The sequence below is a fragment of the Danaus plexippus genome, chromosome 26 (assembly GCF_018135715.1).
Source record: "Danaus plexippus chromosome 26, MEX_DaPlex, whole genome shotgun sequence".
Taxonomy (NCBI): Eukaryota; Metazoa; Arthropoda; class Insecta; order Lepidoptera; family Nymphalidae; genus Danaus; species Danaus plexippus.
Genome location: NC_083554.1, coordinates 5,202,790 through 5,220,542, shown reverse-complemented (window position 1 = coordinate 5,220,542; position 17,753 = coordinate 5,202,790). Strand labels below are relative to the sequence as shown.

At 31.7% G+C, this 17,753-nt stretch overlaps 3 non-coding genes across 3 annotated transcripts; 1 reads left to right on the top strand and 2 right to left on the bottom strand.

The window, feature by feature from the left end:
• Positions 1 to 3,985: 3,985 nt before the first annotated feature.
• Positions 3,986 to 4,059, top strand: Trnat-agu (transfer RNA threonine (anticodon AGU)). The gene has a single exon. It is a non-coding gene; the product is annotated as a tRNA-Thr (tRNA).
• A 7,597-nt stretch (positions 4,060 to 11,656) lies between these two features.
• Positions 11,657 to 11,730, bottom strand: Trnat-agu (transfer RNA threonine (anticodon AGU)). Its single transcript has one exon. It is a non-coding gene; the product is annotated as a tRNA-Thr (tRNA).
• A 5,537-nt stretch (positions 11,731 to 17,267) lies between these two features.
• Trnat-agu (transfer RNA threonine (anticodon AGU)) lies at positions 17,268 to 17,341 on the bottom strand. Its single transcript has one exon. It is a non-coding gene; the product is annotated as a tRNA-Thr (tRNA).
• Positions 17,342 to 17,753: the final 412 nt, after the last annotated feature.

Genomic DNA, 17,753 nt, shown 5'->3' with positions numbered 1-17,753 from the left:
TAGTAGTTATTGTATTGTAAATCATGTGATGCCGTGCTAAATAAAATAAATAATATTCAATTTTTTTTTATATTAATATATAATATCGTGTTCTTTAAGATACGTACAATTTTTAAAGCGGTCTATCCGAACGTGGAATTCGATCAATTATAAATTTAATAAAGAATTATTTTATGGAAACAATTGTATTGGGAGATTTTGTAAAATATATTCCGTAGCACAATCATGTATTCAATTACCCACCGGCCCTGGTGAAGAATCACAAATAAAGATAAGGTTATATTGATAATTCGCAATTATGTTTAGATTATAGCGCTTTTCTGAAAAAAAATATGGTTTTAATGCATTAGATCAAACTGTTTTTTTATATACAAGTATTTTTTTAATTCTTTGCCGAGGTCGTGCGCTGAGTGTTATACGTGAGCAGCGAGATTTCAATACATGAAATAGCTTACACTAGAATTCAAAAGAATTGCGTTCGAAAAAGTATATTGCGATCGACTTTTTTATTTCTTGAATGTACAAAACATACCAGTCACAAAAAAATGTGCTATAATAAATTGATTTTTTGTGCATCTGGTTCGTAAAGTAAATAATATATTCACACATAATATCATTAAGATAATGAGATATTTTGTGACTGGATTATGATAAGAAATATTATATCTATAAATTTGAAAATCATACAAGTTGGTATCTGAGATTTCCGCGTCTCAACTTTAAACTTTGACAGTCTATTTTCAATGCGAATTATGTTAATCTTAAATTTTCTTTAAAACTCTCGTCACTTAATGTCGACAAATTGGTCCTTCTATGTGGGTGATCATATAGGGCTCCGTATTCCAAAAAAGTTCTTACGAGTTCACATTATAGAATTAGCTATGGCTAGGCTCTCAGAAGATTGAGGTTCCAAGTTCCCTCTCGGTCACTGGAGGAGCGGAGAGGGCTCCGCAATGTCGTTGGTACAGACCCCTCGCTGCCGACCATTATGTAAATGATAGTCCGTAACAGAGTAGCGTGGGAGGCGATGGCTTCCTTCTGTGAAAATGTCACTGAAGGAGGCTGACGAAAGAGAACGGGAAAAGGCACTTTCCTCTGACCCGATAAGATGACGTCGTCCGGGACGAAGGTGGACAGCGCATGAGCGCCGTCTCCCGCCTTGAGGGGCTTCCGGGTGGTGGACGTGGGGACGTCCGCCATCTTACGGTCTCAGGCCCTGCGAATGCACAGTGTACCACTGACTAAAATGAAGAGCCCAACTGAAGTGGAAATGACCACAAATCAAATCAAATACCTAATCCTTTTACAATTTCTATTTATCTATTTATAGTATATTTCCAGTAATGGTGTAATAAGAATAATTTTGTCATCTTCGTGATTAAATTAATTAATAGAGCATTTATCAATGTTTGAATGCAGTGGTTGATTTCACAGCACTCAAATACAGGTACTATACTAAATATGGGCTAAGCAATCATCGGATTTGGAGATCTTCTCAAAGAGGGAGCTTTGGGAAGATGTTAATTCAACTGGTGAGGAAATAAAGCCTTTCAATCCAACCAACAGAGTTCGGTTCTTGAGATACCAGCAAAGTCACTAGTTTAAGCTTCCGTGAAGTCTACATGAGGTCTATACACGACCAAGAAGATGGTGATAGACTTACTCGAAGATTTTGGAGAAATCTGCATATGTTTTTAAAATTTAGACTGGATAGTGCTCGACTGAGATTCCACCGGTTGAAAGATGGAAATTAAGTAGTTGGTGACGAACGGACTATCTCAGTATTAGGCTATTCACCCTTTTCTTGAAGATACCCTAATTGTAGCTCGAAGGAAACACAGACGCAGGCAAACTGTTCCAATCGTTTGCTGTGTGCATGAGGAAGAACAGGCGTACCGCATCACCTGGATGTGATCCTCCTGCGTCTGGCAGTCTTATGATAGAAAGTTGATGCGACGTTAAAACGTGTAATTTCCGTGCACACTCTCCAGAGTGTATCCTGTAGAATACCGAGAGGCTGGCTACGTTTTGCCTGTGCTCTAAGCTGAAAAGATTGGATTTAGAGAAGTTGTGGTCACCAACAAGCCTTTTTGCAAGTCTTTTCACTGAGTCCAAGCTAATGTGGAGACATTTAGCAGCGCCTGCCAAGATGCGACAGTAGTATTCCACACGCGACCGGATCTGTATTTTGTTAAAACGACGAAGCTGTAACGGAGTGAATATCTGCCGCACTTTTGCCAGAACCCCAAGTTTCCTTGTAGCTGTAATAGCTTTTAAATAAAATTTCACAAGTTTGGCATCGCTCCATTCCCCTGAGACTGCCTGAAGTGTTTATTTAACATGCCTTATCAATGCCTCTCTTTCTAACTCTAATTGATCCTGACTAGCCCTAGGACTGGTTTCAAACTATTCCACGACAATGCTGTAGTCTGCGTAACCAAAAAGCAGATCGTTAATGTGCAGCAAAAATAGAGTAGTGAAGAATACAGGCCCCCTTGGAACCCCAGCATTGACCGTCACTGGTTCAGACGAGGAGCCATTAACAACTACTTGAATTTCACGGTCCATCAGAAAGTTACAAATCCAGGTAACTAGACCAGGGAATATGTCATAGCTGGAAAACTTATCAAGAAGTCTATCATACCAGACCCTGTCGAAAGCTTTCCAGATGTCGATTGAAACTGCGGGAGTTTCACCGTTATTCTCTAGAGCTCTTCCCCATAAATATGTGGTGTTTACCAGAAGATCCCCAGTGGACCGATGTCGGTGAAATCCATATTGTCAGTCACTGAGGAGATCATATATACAGAAATTAACTTGAGCCCCAGCGGAAAATGAAAGACAGTGAAATTTTTTGTTTACTAATAAAAAATAATGCTACTTATAAAAGTAGCGAATCTCAGTAATTTAGAAAGTAGAAATTAACTTACTAAAGGACACTACAACAAAATAATTCTTATGCAAACAGTTCATAAACCTATTAACACTAAAGAAAAATATATATCACGAATTCCTGGAAGCGTCGAAGACATCAAGCGCTGCAATCTAACACGTGGGTACTTTTCAATAGAGGAGAAGAATTTTTTTTCGAGAACACGTTTTAATGAAATGTCTTGTCTTACCCACAGACTCTAGATGACCACTCAGAATCAGACTATTCTAAAAAAATTATGACACCAATAGTCAGCCGTCGATTTATGTTTCTAAAACTCTTAATTAATATACTCTAACCCACCAATTTAAAATATATTGAATTAATTAATCTGAAACGTATGCAGTACACTTTAAAGGGAGTCGAAATCACAAAAAATCTTGTAAAGAGTAAAATTGTGACGAAAATAGGGACAATAGTGACAAATAATAATAAAGACATATAATATGTCTTCCTTATTATTTGTATGTATGATTATATGGACTATAAGCAACCATATCTATTGTTAACATGTCTTCAAAGATCTCCGATTTTGCTGAAAAACTTTAATTTTGAGGAGGGAGGAGATATAATATGCCTGACCATTTAGACAGCATTTCACACGTATAATCGTCAAGCAAAGTTGTTAAGGATAAAGGATGGAATGGAAATATCACTTCTGTGTGTGTCATTCACTGGAATTAAAATAATATTAAATAAGACTATTTCATTTAGTCTTACATGAGTTCTTGTTAATTAAATAAAAAGTTTTCTAACTAGGATTTGACTAGATATAGCAGTGGAGGGAAACAAATTACCATATTTCTGCTACTTAAGTTCCTTCCATTGCCTGAATAATGAAAATAGTAAATGTTTCAATAATGAATACTTGTATTTTGTTTTCATCTGAAAAATTCTGTAATCAACATAATACAAATTGTTTAAAAATATTCTTCTATATTTAAAATTTTTATTTATTAGATTGAAACTATAAGTGTTTCTGTTAAAAACAAAGTAACAATAGAATTACTTAATAAAAACGTCTTCATGGAAAATTGTGGGTATAATAACACCGGCGCCGTGGCTTAGTTGGTTAAAGCGCCTGTCTAGTAAACAGGAGATCGCGAGTTCGAATCTCGCCGGGGCCTTTCGGGTGTTATGAGTTTTTTTTTTAAATTAAAAATACGAGAAACAATTTGATCGAATGAAGTTGTTTTGATCGAATGTGTTTGGTAATATTAGCCATAAGAAAAATATCATGCAACCCTCTGGAAAGCGCTTTAGCTTTGCTTATTGTAATAAAATATATACGTTATTATATAAGAATAGTTCTATTCTATCAGTTTTTCTCTGTATACAGGTTATCAGTGTTGGATTGTAGATATGTAATGATATTCTCTCACCAAGCTAGGCATGTACTGTAGTCATGATTACTTTAAAATTTAAATGAAACTGACATTTTTTTCAGATACTAATCGTCTTATAAACTACTTAATACCTATGTTTCGGTTCCTTTACAGTTTACAGCAACAAGTTTAAAATAATTGTACTAAACAATAACTTCTCTGTCTTGTTTAAAATAGGGTTTGCAGAAAATTTTTTAAACATAAAAAATAAAATTTGACACCCCTCACCTATTATCAAATGATCTAAAGTCTACCATGAGTGGAAGGGATGCATTTTTTAAGATTTTAAATCAGTCAATCATAAATAGGTTAGTTGAAATCATAATTCGTGTAGTACTTGTTACCATACAGACTAAAATTATGTGATTTAAGGCAAAGATATTGAAATCAAGTCTTATTAATTTTCAATAAAAAACATCTCGTTTGCATATGTTGAGTGAAATTGCGAATAAATAAAGTTCTTAAGATAATTTGTATATAAATTTATTTTTAAGTTTTTTGATAATATGTTTATGAAATATTTGCTTTTATCGTTATTTTTTAATGATCCGTATAACAGTTTAACACATTATCTAAAATTTAACACAAATCAGGTTGTGTAATTTGTTATATAAAATAGGAAAATCTATTTAATTTAAAATAAACTTAGAAATAATCAATTTACTTATATGGACAGTATCTGTAATTTAATTTTAATTTTACACTTGTCATTTAAAAATATATTCTTGTTGACTTATTCGACAGACGGTACCTTAAATTATTAATATTTAAACTATCCTTAATACTTTGCAAACGCTTTGTGAAGAGTAAATTTCGTTTTCTGTAATAAAATAAATATCAAATAATTTATGTACGGAAAATCTTTATCGTCAAAAGTGTTATTGCTCATGGTATGAATATCGTTATATCGTGAAAAAGGGAATAAATTTAAAGGAAAATGTTACAATATAACGGAATGTAAGGAGTATGCAAAAAATCCTTTATTGAAACTAGCCCGGCTGTTATCCATTATGTATTAGGCACTTGGGAGAGTGTGTCCATTGTTTAAAAGTTCTTTGTTAAGCCAGTTTATAGCAATTTATGTTGAAAACAATCGGGTGTATTTAACTGAACTCTATTAGCATTATGCTGTGGGAAAACGAAACAATGTGATGGTATTTTACAGAAAAAAAATATATATTTACGAAATAAAAGAGAGAAAAATATTGTCTTTGTTTTTAATATCAATCAAAGTAAATTAATATCGGAAGACATGTGATGGTAATTCTTTCAAAATTTCTCTTTAGGTATATATTCCATGAGCGAGAGTGGTTATTGTCAATTATTATGGCTGAAAAATACTACCTGCTGCGTCAAAACATAGTTGTATAATTTCCACTTAAACATAATTTACTATGGAGCCGCGCAACAATAATGCGAGCATATCTCTAATATTCAGTTTTTGCATCCCTCGAGGGCCACTGTCTATGACTTACGTTGGCCTGAATCTCAAATGGGACCCTTGAATACATTTACATCCGGCTCATACGATATGTAGGCTTTTTGTCACCATATTAAGGTTGTAGGCGCAATTGACACATTTTTGTCAACTCTATTCATTTTTATTTGAATAGTTTTTGATGGATAAATTTGACATGGTTAAATGTATGGAAAATAAATTTATTGTACATTATTTAAGCTTGATTCTTGCTGACGAAGTTTATAGCACACTTCAATGAAGCATACATATGGTTCGAAAGTTAGTTACATTCTATTAACACCATCAATTTCAATGTTGAAAAACAAAGTCGCTGAAGAACAAGCAATATAATTATGCACGTTGTTCAAAGGTAAGCAACTGAAATCTCATTATTAGGGAACGAGTTCACTAGTACTGGCGCGAATCTGATCTGAAATGCAAACCGCGAGCCAAAGAATCTCATTAGCGACTCCCCTTCTTGATAGAAGGATTATTCTGTATCTTAGAAATTGCACTGTAAGGCTTTAGTCACTTTTGTTACTTTATACAATGATTTTTTTTTCAAATTTCTGTGATACATTTTTTTTTTAAAAGTTGTTTTTTTTTTAAATAAAAGAATTCAGTATACAATACAGTATGATCTAAGTTTCTATGGTACAGAATGGTTTGCTATAAATCCTTTCTAGTTGCATAATATGAGGTTCAGCAACATTTTCGTGTAAATGTGTAAGTAATTGCAAGTTGTTGTAATTGCTTACGTCAAAAGGATAGAAAAGAAGAAGGAAAGTTGTTTTTTTAGGCTTCAGAATCTAGGTTGAAGATAAGGCAAAGAATTCATGAGTCATGTAAAACATCATGTCATGTCATGTCATGTAAAAATAATCAGTCCATTGATTGAACAGTCTGGTACTATCCCATAGGCCATAGCACATATAAATTATGAAAATTCTTATGCCTGTCCATACCCTAATGTAAATACCAAAGGTTTAACAAATACTGGTAAGGTTATAAAAGTTTTTAATAAAAAAAGTAATTTTCAAACCACACCAGAATAATACTTTCGAAACGAAGACATCGCGTCTGCACTCGCACGCGGTCGCTCATTGGAAAATCACCGACGTCCGCTGAATACAGAACGAGTCGAGACAAAACTGGAAAATAAACGATACTAAGTATTTTTACGTTCTTTCTGTTAAATGAATAAATAAAGCGTTTCAGTTTGCGACCAGAGTTCCGTCAGTCATTGTGTTTGACATCAATATTGGTGCTTTGGAAGATTTCTTTCTGTATATGTAAAAAAGCTCTGTTTTTTCAGATCATGCTATAATTTGAGAACGACTTCACCTATTTAATTTATTTTTTTCTCGTGTTTTCTAATACTTTGCAGGTTTCTCTTATATTAAAACCAAAAGATGAAAATTGCTTAGAAAACATTGAAAACTTAAGAAAACTTAACGGATATAATCGTGTTTTTTTTATTCTATGGCTTCATTCTCACTAGAATCGTGCAATGTCTTGCCAATGTCAACGTTTTTATTGCACGAATTATAATCTTGAGTATTTTGCGGAGAAAACTCGAAGCAGGTTGTCGAATGGAATAAAGGCGTTTATTATTGTATTTTTTACGTATTCATTGTTAAAGCAGGTTTGCAGAAACTGTCAGGTGCTTATAGTTGTCTGTCAGTTGTACAGATAGATTACACACTAAATTTACAAATGTCGCATATTAGTTATATATATTTGTGTTAATTAAATGTGTTGATCTATATCAAAAATTATATTGTACTGTATTTGGTCGGAAAAATATTTTGTATGTAACATGACAATTTCTGTTGGGTCTGCCGCTATAATATAAAATTTTGTACATAGAGCAGCGTTTTTGAAGTTTTTTTTGTATATTTAACTAGATTTTAACCGTGACTTCCTTTCTTTGATTTGAGTTTAGTAGGTTGCTAAAAGAAAAGTGCCTATACAAATAAGAAAAATATAAAATCTTATCCGATTTCCATCATCAGTATCATTCCCAGGATATTCTTATATTTTTTATTTCTTTTGCCTACTTACTGTAACTATAAGTTTTGCAGCACAGAACGTCTCAAAGAACTTTTCTGTATAAATCAAAAAAATTATAAAACCTTTGTAGACAAGAATTAAGAAGCGTAGGCAATCTAACTTTCTCACAGGCAGTAAGTCGCAACTAATTTACCTACGCAAACCTAGCCGCGCTGTTGGCGAAGCAAATTACTTTTTCTCAACTATTTTAAAGCGGGATATTCCGACGTTTTTCTTCTTATTCCTGGTTTGCTTGTTTATTTGATTTATTTAGCTCCGTTTATTGAAAATATATTTATTATAAAGAGTAGAACGTCAAGCCAGACTTAATCCAAATACAATAATATTATTATCTGTAGCTAAATTACATGATCTGTTTAAATAATGGTCGTTTTGACGAGTTTTTTTAAAAGTAATTTGCATTAGCTTATCATAATAATTGTTGTCTCAACTGTCGCGTACTAAAAAAAGGGCACAAAAAATAGTTTGAATATATTTTTGTCGGTGAACGTCACTCTTACTATATACGAAGGTAAACTTCGTTTCATTAAATATTTCTTTCGGTTGCATTTCCTTCCATCGTTTTCGAGAGTGACTCGAAAAGTTGGAAAATAGTTTAATTTTTTAAATACAAAAATATATATTAAACTGAATGTACGTAAATATATAATATGTTTTAACTTTTCAAATATTATAAAAAATTATTTAACATTAGTTCACAGTGAATTTAATCCCTATTTAATTATCACTGTTGCTAAACGTATATATACGTATTACAATAACATAGGTAGTTTTTTTTATTTGCTCAGATTTATGATATTTAAGTAAAACTATAAAAAAATTATCATCAATAATATCCTCCCAAAAAACTTTTCTTCAAATCTTTTTAGTCTTTTAAATGCCGCAGTCAACATCATTATTTTCTTTATACAACAAAATTCACATCAACTTAGCTTTGAGGTGTCGATGATAAAGGTCATCTTTATCGCCAAGTTTTAGGATACCGACATAATGAGGAATATCGTCCTCTGATTTTCTTTGAATGCGAGCGACTACATGATGCTTATATTAAAATCAACGGCGGGATTTTTTTTTTCCGTTTTCTTTTTTGCGATAAAAAGTTATTATAACGTTTTGTGATTTATCTAGGTAACACAGAAAATGTTTTGAAAATGAAAAACGGCTTAATGTAAAAAGTTGCGCATACTTTATTGTTTTCCAAGTTTTCTCCGTTCCTCTCTCCATATCGGCGCATTCGATGGAACAACTGAGAAAAGCAGTGGGTCCATTCTTCCTTAGGGGTTTCTTGTATGGTATTTTCGTACGCTTTCACCGCATCTTTAGGGCTCGCAAAACGAATACCTCGAATTTTATCTTGCGTTCTAGGGAATAAATAAATATCGCAGGGTGTCAGGTCAGGACTGTATGGCGGATGACTCATGCACTCGAGACCTGCCATGGTCAAATATTCAACAGTCCGTTTTGCGGAATGCGCTGAAGCACTGTCGTGGTGAAGGAGGATCCTGATTTGAGGGCGCTGCTGTCTTATTTTTTTCCAAGACAACAGGCAAACAGCGATTGACATATCAGTCTGCAGTAACTGTCCTTCTGTCTTTTAACGCGAATGTCCCGAAATGACATTTGCGTCTAAAAAAAGTGTTTCTGATCGTCAGTTAAGGTATGAGGAATCCATCTGGTACAAAGATTTCTGACGCCTAAAGGTTCATGTAATATTTTTCGAACTCGACTCGTACCAATGTCTAGGCTTGTCCGTATTTGCTGATATGTCACGCTCTTATTTTCCTCGATGCGTCACACTGATGTTATCTTCAGTAGTCGCTGTTAAAGGACGTCCCTCACGCGGATGATCATTGAGACTACTACGTCCACACTTAAACTCGTTAAACCAATTTTAAATACTGGTACGAGATGGGGCTTTATTAAGAAATGCTAATCTCAGCCTATCGTAGCTTTGTTATTGAGTAAGCCCACAACGAAAGTCATAATAAATCATTGTCCGAAAATTGTCTTGTTCTAGGTTGATTTGCACGTGTAAGAAAAGTTTTAGATTTGCCGTCAAATCACAAAAATAAATGACAAATTAAATAAACGCTATACATACTATATTAGGTTACCAAGAAAAAGTTCTAAAATTTTAATTCAAAAAAGTTTTCACTAGCAATGTTTCTAACAAAGTTCTAAACATTTTCAGTGTTACCCAGTTATGTGGAGTCTAGCGAAGCATTTTTTTATTTCAGTCTTGATATCAATAATATTGCATTTTGTGTACCAATGTTGAATAATCTTAAATTCTCTTAAACTTTTAATGATCTAACTGGTATAACAACAACTATTTTGGCTCATCTGGTGCAATTGTAGCACTAGATTAGTATCACGATGTACAGTTTTGCTGACAGGCTTTTTAGGACCCAAATGTGTTTTCAGATACCAAAAATCTTTGTCGCACTGTTGAGCAAAATGATTTTTGCTTCTCACCATATGGTTCTTGTTTTAATTGTAAAACTACTTATTTTATGGCGTTTCAATGATCTTGGCTCCCATGCATGAGACTTATTTTTTTTAATCATACTATTCTAAAGTACAGGAAATAGGAGTTTTTAAAGCACTCCGATAATTTTTTTCTATACTCTTTACATTTTGCTTTTGTGTAAGAATTGTAAAATAAAGAATTATAAAAAGCTTTCTCTCCGTTATTAACGAAGAAAAATTAAGGAAAATCTAATAATAATCAGAAGACAAACAAAAATATTCGATTTGATAAAACTTTTTAAGTATTATATTGTTAAGATCATGTCATAACTGAACAATGTCACCCACAAAATTCACAGGAATGGAGAAGAAATTTAGTTTTGTACTAAAGTTTCAGCGTCAGTTAAATGATAAGAAAAAAAAAATGATTTAGTTATAGTTGCAAGGATATAAAGTTTTCATTTTTATTAATAGTTTTCAAAGGTAAACATTATAGATGATGGGAGTAATGACATTGGTTTTGATGTTCTCGTAATATTAACGACAAATACGTTTTGTACATCGTTAAAATGAAGTCTGCATTCAAAGTTATATTCATACAAAAGATAGCCTTCAAAATATATTTTGAATACATTTTATAATATGGCCATTCGATACAGTAGAAAGATAAACTTGAAAGTAAATCAAATCTAGCCAAGTGGCGACAAAATTTATATGAGATAAAAAAACTTACAACTTCATGTGCTCAGGGGTTGTTTAGAAATTAATAAAATGAACGTAAAAGTAAAATTTTTTCTATTATATGTATTTTGAAAAATAAAAACACATACGTGTATTTACTCTGACTGTGTAATGTAACTTTTAATCCAAGATATTATCAAAATATAAAATACTCACTCACTCATTCTCACTCTATTATTCTAACATTCAAATAAATGTTGACTTATTTAAAGCTATATGTTTTTATTTCAAATATAAACTTACGCCTTATAAAAATTTTACAAAACCTTGGATGGATGAATAATGTAACAATTTTATGTTAAAAAAGTAATAAATGAATGAAGGCGCAAATCGAATGACATTTGTCAGGAGAATATGATATGATTTTTCTAACAACGGACGTTTTGTAACTCATTGTGCTGTGACGTGGGTCCGAGGACGGTGAGGACAAAATCATTCGTATTTCAAAAGACATGAAAATCTTTTTGATAAACGCTTTTGAAATGTAATTTTTTGTTGTGTTGTGAATGTATCGTGCGTTAAGTTATATTTATAATGTAATATTAATAAGAGTTGTTTGGTCGAAACCAAAAATGCAGCTGGGATCTAAACAGCCAAAGGCCCCGGCGAGATTCGAACTCGCGATCTCCTGTTTACTAGACAGGCGCTTTAACCAACTAAGCCACGGCGCCGATGATGACCAAAGAAAAAAAATCTTATGAAATAAAAATCGGGCTAACAATCATAACTATCTATTTCCCACATATCCACGAAATAAAATGTAGATTTTCACAGGTGACTTTTGAAAACTTCAATAGAATAACAATTTTAATACTATTTTACTTTTGAATATTATGTACAGGAATGTGAATGCTTTTAAAGTTATTTACAAAGGACCGAAAACGTCAACATTGTCCTCATCCTACGTTTTGTTATTATAATACAAAAAAGTTATAATCCATGTTTGCGGTTTGTATGCACTCAATAAATGTTGTGTGTTTAATTTATACTTTCGTTACTTTTAGTTTTCATTGACCTAATTGTAATAATATTTATAACTGTGTATAAAGTTTTGATTGTATATTTATATTAAGCATTAACAAAACCACATAAAGTTTGTTTAATTTTTAACTTATAAATATGCTATGGTGAGTGAACTATTTAATGTCTCAACCATTTCGAGTTCCTGATCTGAATCAAATATAGATTTCCTTTTTATACGATTATAATACGCATTCAAGGCTCAATATAGAGAATGCGATTTTCCAAAGCTATGCATATATATAGGTACCTATAAAAATAAAGTTGTAGAAATTTTTAGTGTGCTATAGACTCAAATAGGGACGACAAGATTAGAACTAGCAATCACCTGTTTACTAAAGAGGCGCTTTATGCAACCAATCTGATGCCCAAAAGAAATGATATAAACCATACAAATATTAAATAATATCTTTTAAGTGAAACAACATACTCGTACCTATAAGAAATTGTTTGACTGAAACAAAACAAATATTAGTTTAATAAATGTTCAAAACAGAATTTAAGGATCACGATAGAGAGGATTTTAAATTAAAAGTAACTTAATAATGTTAGTAGAGTCTTTTTATAATTGATTTAGAAATTATATATATAAAAAATCTTAAGCCTTATAACGTGTATTAAGTCGTATTAAATTTAAAACGATGCATAATAATTTAATTAGATTAATATGGATTTAGAACGAAACATTTATATTGAAGTATTTTTAAGAGAATTTGATTTGACATAGATTATAATCTATCATTAAACAAATAGGCAATATGTTATATATATTGGTGACGTGAGTAATTTTATGCTTGGTATTAAAAATGTCGATATACAAATAAAAACAAAGACTTACCAGAGTGTACAGTGACCAGGCGTTTCGGCTGTGATCTATCTTCATCTGTGTCCGAGGCACGATTCCATTGTATTGTGTATAGATGGCTGGAAATATATCACGTGCTGAAACTGAATACAACATTTTATAAAGAAAAAATATATTCCATATTTAATTATATATATAAGTATTTTATTTTTTAACTTAAATAATTATTATTTATTTCAGAAATTATCGTTGATATTCTGCTTTCGTAAAACTTTGGTAGCTTATACACGGAATAATGATCTGAATTTAAATAATGTAAGTATACTTTAAATATCTTCGTATCGTATAAAACAACGTTCACGGAATTCCCAATTGAGTGATAGTCTCCTTGTAATGGGAGGATTGACTGATCACCCTCCAATCTGACAAGTTGGTTGGTTTGATCGATGATCGGTAATATGTGGCCGATTCGTTATTGATTGACTTTTACATAGCTTTAATGTGTTTCGTATTATATGACTTGTTGGTTGAACGAGATTTATCCGAATGGTTTGCTTTTCGTAATGCTTTTGCTACGTATTTTTGAGTAATTTGTTTTAACTGTTCATAATGAATTGAAAATCATTGGTTAAAAGTGTTGTTTTTTAGTTTTCCGTATCCAAAAATACAGCCTGTCTCTCATAAGTAATATTAATATGTGACAAATCCTAAACTTGAATTTAAATTTGTAGTGATTGGGTTTTTGAAAAAAAAATATCGTTCGTTTTATTTATTTGAAAACTTTAAAATAAATTATATTTATAATTGATGCGAAAAACTTTAGAATTTTTTTTTCTAATTAATTATTAACGATTAAAAATTTATATATTTTTTTTAAAAACCACGTGACTAAGAACGCGCCACGAATGGTCGCCATGTTTATGTTAAAAGAATTTGGATATAATACAGTGTCAACAGTTTCTACTCGTGAAAATATCCGAAATTTTGTGTAAAAAATTTATATTTTTATATTTATAAAAGCTAATTCCGATAATATACCTGATGTGATTATATTTGTGATAACTGATAAAAAAAAAATGATATTCGGTTTAATTCAGCTGAAGTTCGAGGTGATAAAGCATTTAGTTAAGTAGGTAAGTTTGTAAAAAATATTGTGAATTAAAATATTAAATTGATAATTCATTTATTTTTAGAGTTAAAATTGATAATTCTTTTATTTTTAGAGTATCACGTGAAAGGTACGGTGACAAGGCTATAGGTTATGTCCAAATGAACCGTAAGAATGGTGTTTGCATCGTAAAAGGGCGTATATCTCTAGAACATCGAGTTCGGAGTAAAGCTTACTCAGTTACTTTAACTATTAAAGAAACATTAAAAAAGTTCGAGACGTTCAATGCCATGATTGTGCAGCTTCAGCCGGTGACAAATACTTTGATCAAAACATAAGTTGTTTAATATTGTAGACAATAATCATCTTTTATAAATTTATCGATATATTGACCATAATAACGAGATATCATTGATTAAACTTCAAAACACTGTATCAGCTGTATGCTACAATGAGGAGAAATTAACATTGTGACGTCACACGCACTCGGGTTTGCACAGGAACTGTTCCCGTGTTTTCGGTACTGGATGCAATTTTTTTTTAAGTTGATATAAGTTTTTAATTATACCGAAAAAAAAAAAAATATTTTTGTTATAAAACTTATATACGATCTTTCCATTTATCACAAAAATTTTTTTTTTCAAATCCCAATTTTTTTATACTAGTCTCTACTATAATTGTTATACATTATTTTAATAGTTTTTTTTTGTTTGTTGTATATGCAGTTCATTTTATAATAATAAGTCTGAAGTGGTTAAATATGAAATCCATGGATTGTTCGGAGATTATTGAAAACAAAATTTTATAGATGTGGTGTCGGTAAAGAAAATATTTGCTGTAACAGTGGATATTTGACGTTTGAAGATCTTTTGTCCCCAGTTTGTTCTTCTGGGTAGAATATTGAGGCTACGAGGGAAGCTCCCTTGATGACGATTTTCAAACTACCTTGGACTTTCTAAAGATACTATAATGCACATTTTGTCGAATAATGCGACAGGAATTAACAGAGATTCAAACGAAACGTAGATAAGTGTAATAAGCTCAACGCCCTGACAAAAAAATTTCATTTTATTATAACCATTGTGATTTGCAATGAGAAATGTATTTATTTAAAAATCTGCCCATGGAAAATCAATGGTCAGACAACATAAGATTACCAGAACAAAAAGTACCAGGAGTAGTTGACTCGGGCGGAAAGTCTGGTGGAAATATGAAGGTTTACTGTATTTCGAAAGCATCAAGATGAACGGACTATTAATACCGAGACATGCTAGACTCGTATTGCGAATAAAGCTTTGACTATCCAGGTTTAGTTAACCGATAACGGTTTCTCTTACAACAAAACAAAGCTACAGCTACTGTGAAAGTTAAGAGGACTAGGATTGAAGACTTTGGTGGTAATAAACTTCTACCAAATCCAGCATTTAGTCCGGATTACGATATTCAAAAAAAATTGGAATCCGAACGAGATGTTGAAAATGCAGTTCGAAAATTTATAGCATATAAGTCCAAAAATGGTTTTTTACCGAGAACTAACAGAGATTATTAAGTAAACAATGTGAACATTGGGAACAGACGTGATTTATGAGACACCTCTGTAATAACAAGCACCACAGTGGACATCCAAACTTTTCTGCTATACCAAATTGTTATCTGAAAGTTTTAGAGTATGACACTTGAAAAGAAAAGTATTTTTGACATAACAATAATATTTTACAATTATTGAACATTAATATTATATTATTTTATTGATATTCAAGATTTTTTTGAGTACACATTTAAAATGGAACTAATTTTTCGGATATACTACGAGCATTTATTATTATATTTTATTTTACGTTTTTCTGATATTTCGATCACTTTACAGCAACCGTGATCACGGCTAGTCCCGATGAAAGAGTCAGTAATTAGTCTTGTTATTTATACTCAACCGCCAATTATTTGTTTATTTTCTCGCTTACTGCCCGCTCTTCTGATAATATTTTATGTACATGGTAATTATTATAATAAGTTTTGAAGATTTATCATTATGTTGAATTATATTAATTCTATAAAAGGTTTTCTCATTGAAAAACTTTTTTACTCTTCTATTGAAATAATTTGTAATATATCTCTGTTGTTCTTAATTTTAAAAAGGGATAATATTTCCAGTAACACTATATTGGCAGAGTATACAATATTTGCAAGTTGAACGAATATATATATTTTTTTGTTTCACATATGAAAAGAATTTAAAGAACTTTCTCAATAAAAAATTTACAGGTTACATATATAAAACATAACTGACTAATTAATTTATTTTGCAAAAAACAAAATACTTTATTGACCATTGTACGGCTAAAATTGTTAAAAGAGTTCAAGAGCTAAAAATTATTGAAGAAAAATATTTTTGTATAGAAAAGGAATGTCATATTCTCAATATAATCAAGCTATCGAAATTTCGAATGATATAAAATTGTTACAATGGGAAATCTGTACAGCAATACTGGTTTGTTGAATTAAGTTGTTAAAAAACATTTACTTCGTATGTTTAAAGAAACATGTTTATATCATTTGGTTTGTACAAGAACATGATAGGAAGAAGAGGAATTCTCTTGACGACCGTCTCCACAGACTAGGTGGAGAGTTCGCGAGCACAGAATCTCCTCCTTCCACTTAGTTTATTCAGTTGGAGAAAATCATCAAAACAAGTAGTCTACTTAATGCGCTATGGGTCCTGCTTTGCGATAATGTCTTTACTCAGTGAAGGAGGTATATATATACTATAGTACCCAAATGGTCTCGCTGGCAAGTCTTAGGTGTGATGCTTCTGTATGGTGCAGTATTCTCTGATTATTCTGACCAGGATGGCCTTTAGCGATTGATGTAGAGGACTTGAAGAGGAATATGGCTCTTCATGATACCTGTCTGCAACCGTATAACTGCCTCTCTTCAATACCAGAACACGTGCTAGTTTTGTCAGTTAAATTGTTTAAGACGATCGAATGTGCAGACTACACAAAATGAAACTTTGTATGTACGGACAATCAAGAAACTACTCAACAATCTATACCCTTAACTTCAGGTGAGTTGGGAGGAAAAGTCATTTTTACCATTACCAAAAACACACTGAAATATTTAAGGTTAATTGTATTATAATAATAGAAAATATGGAAAATTAATGGTTGTAATCTCTATAAGCAGTGAAAACAACAAGTCTGATAAGTGAATATGATATAGGAGAGTTTTGTAGAATGTTATAAAAAATAGTTGTAGTGCAAAATAAATTAGTACCAAGGCCCCGGCGAGATTCGAACTCGCGATCTCCTGTTTACTAGACAGGCGCTTTAACCAACTAAGCCACGGCGCCGGTTGTAGACAGTCTGAAATAAGTAGCTGTTTTCCATTAAGGTCAGGAGCAGAGAGAAATCGTTACCTTTTCTAATTTTGCAATGGGTTGATTACAATCAGCCAAAATTATGTTTACTTTTTTTAAGGTTTGTCTTAATAAAGTGGGTACAATGAAAAATTATATCATTTTTGAGAATTTCCAGGATTGTATTAAAAAAAAGAACCGCTGCTTTTTTAAATTATGAAGTTTAACTGAATTTAAATAATGTATTATTTTCGGTGGCATATTGAAGTTAAGATAGAATAGCTTATATCTCTTTAATTATCACGAATTCGGGTTTCGGTTGGCATGTCAAGTATTCGGTAGTTTTTTATTGAAATTTCTGATATAACTGTGAATGTTAAATTTTATTAATTATATTTTGTAAGAT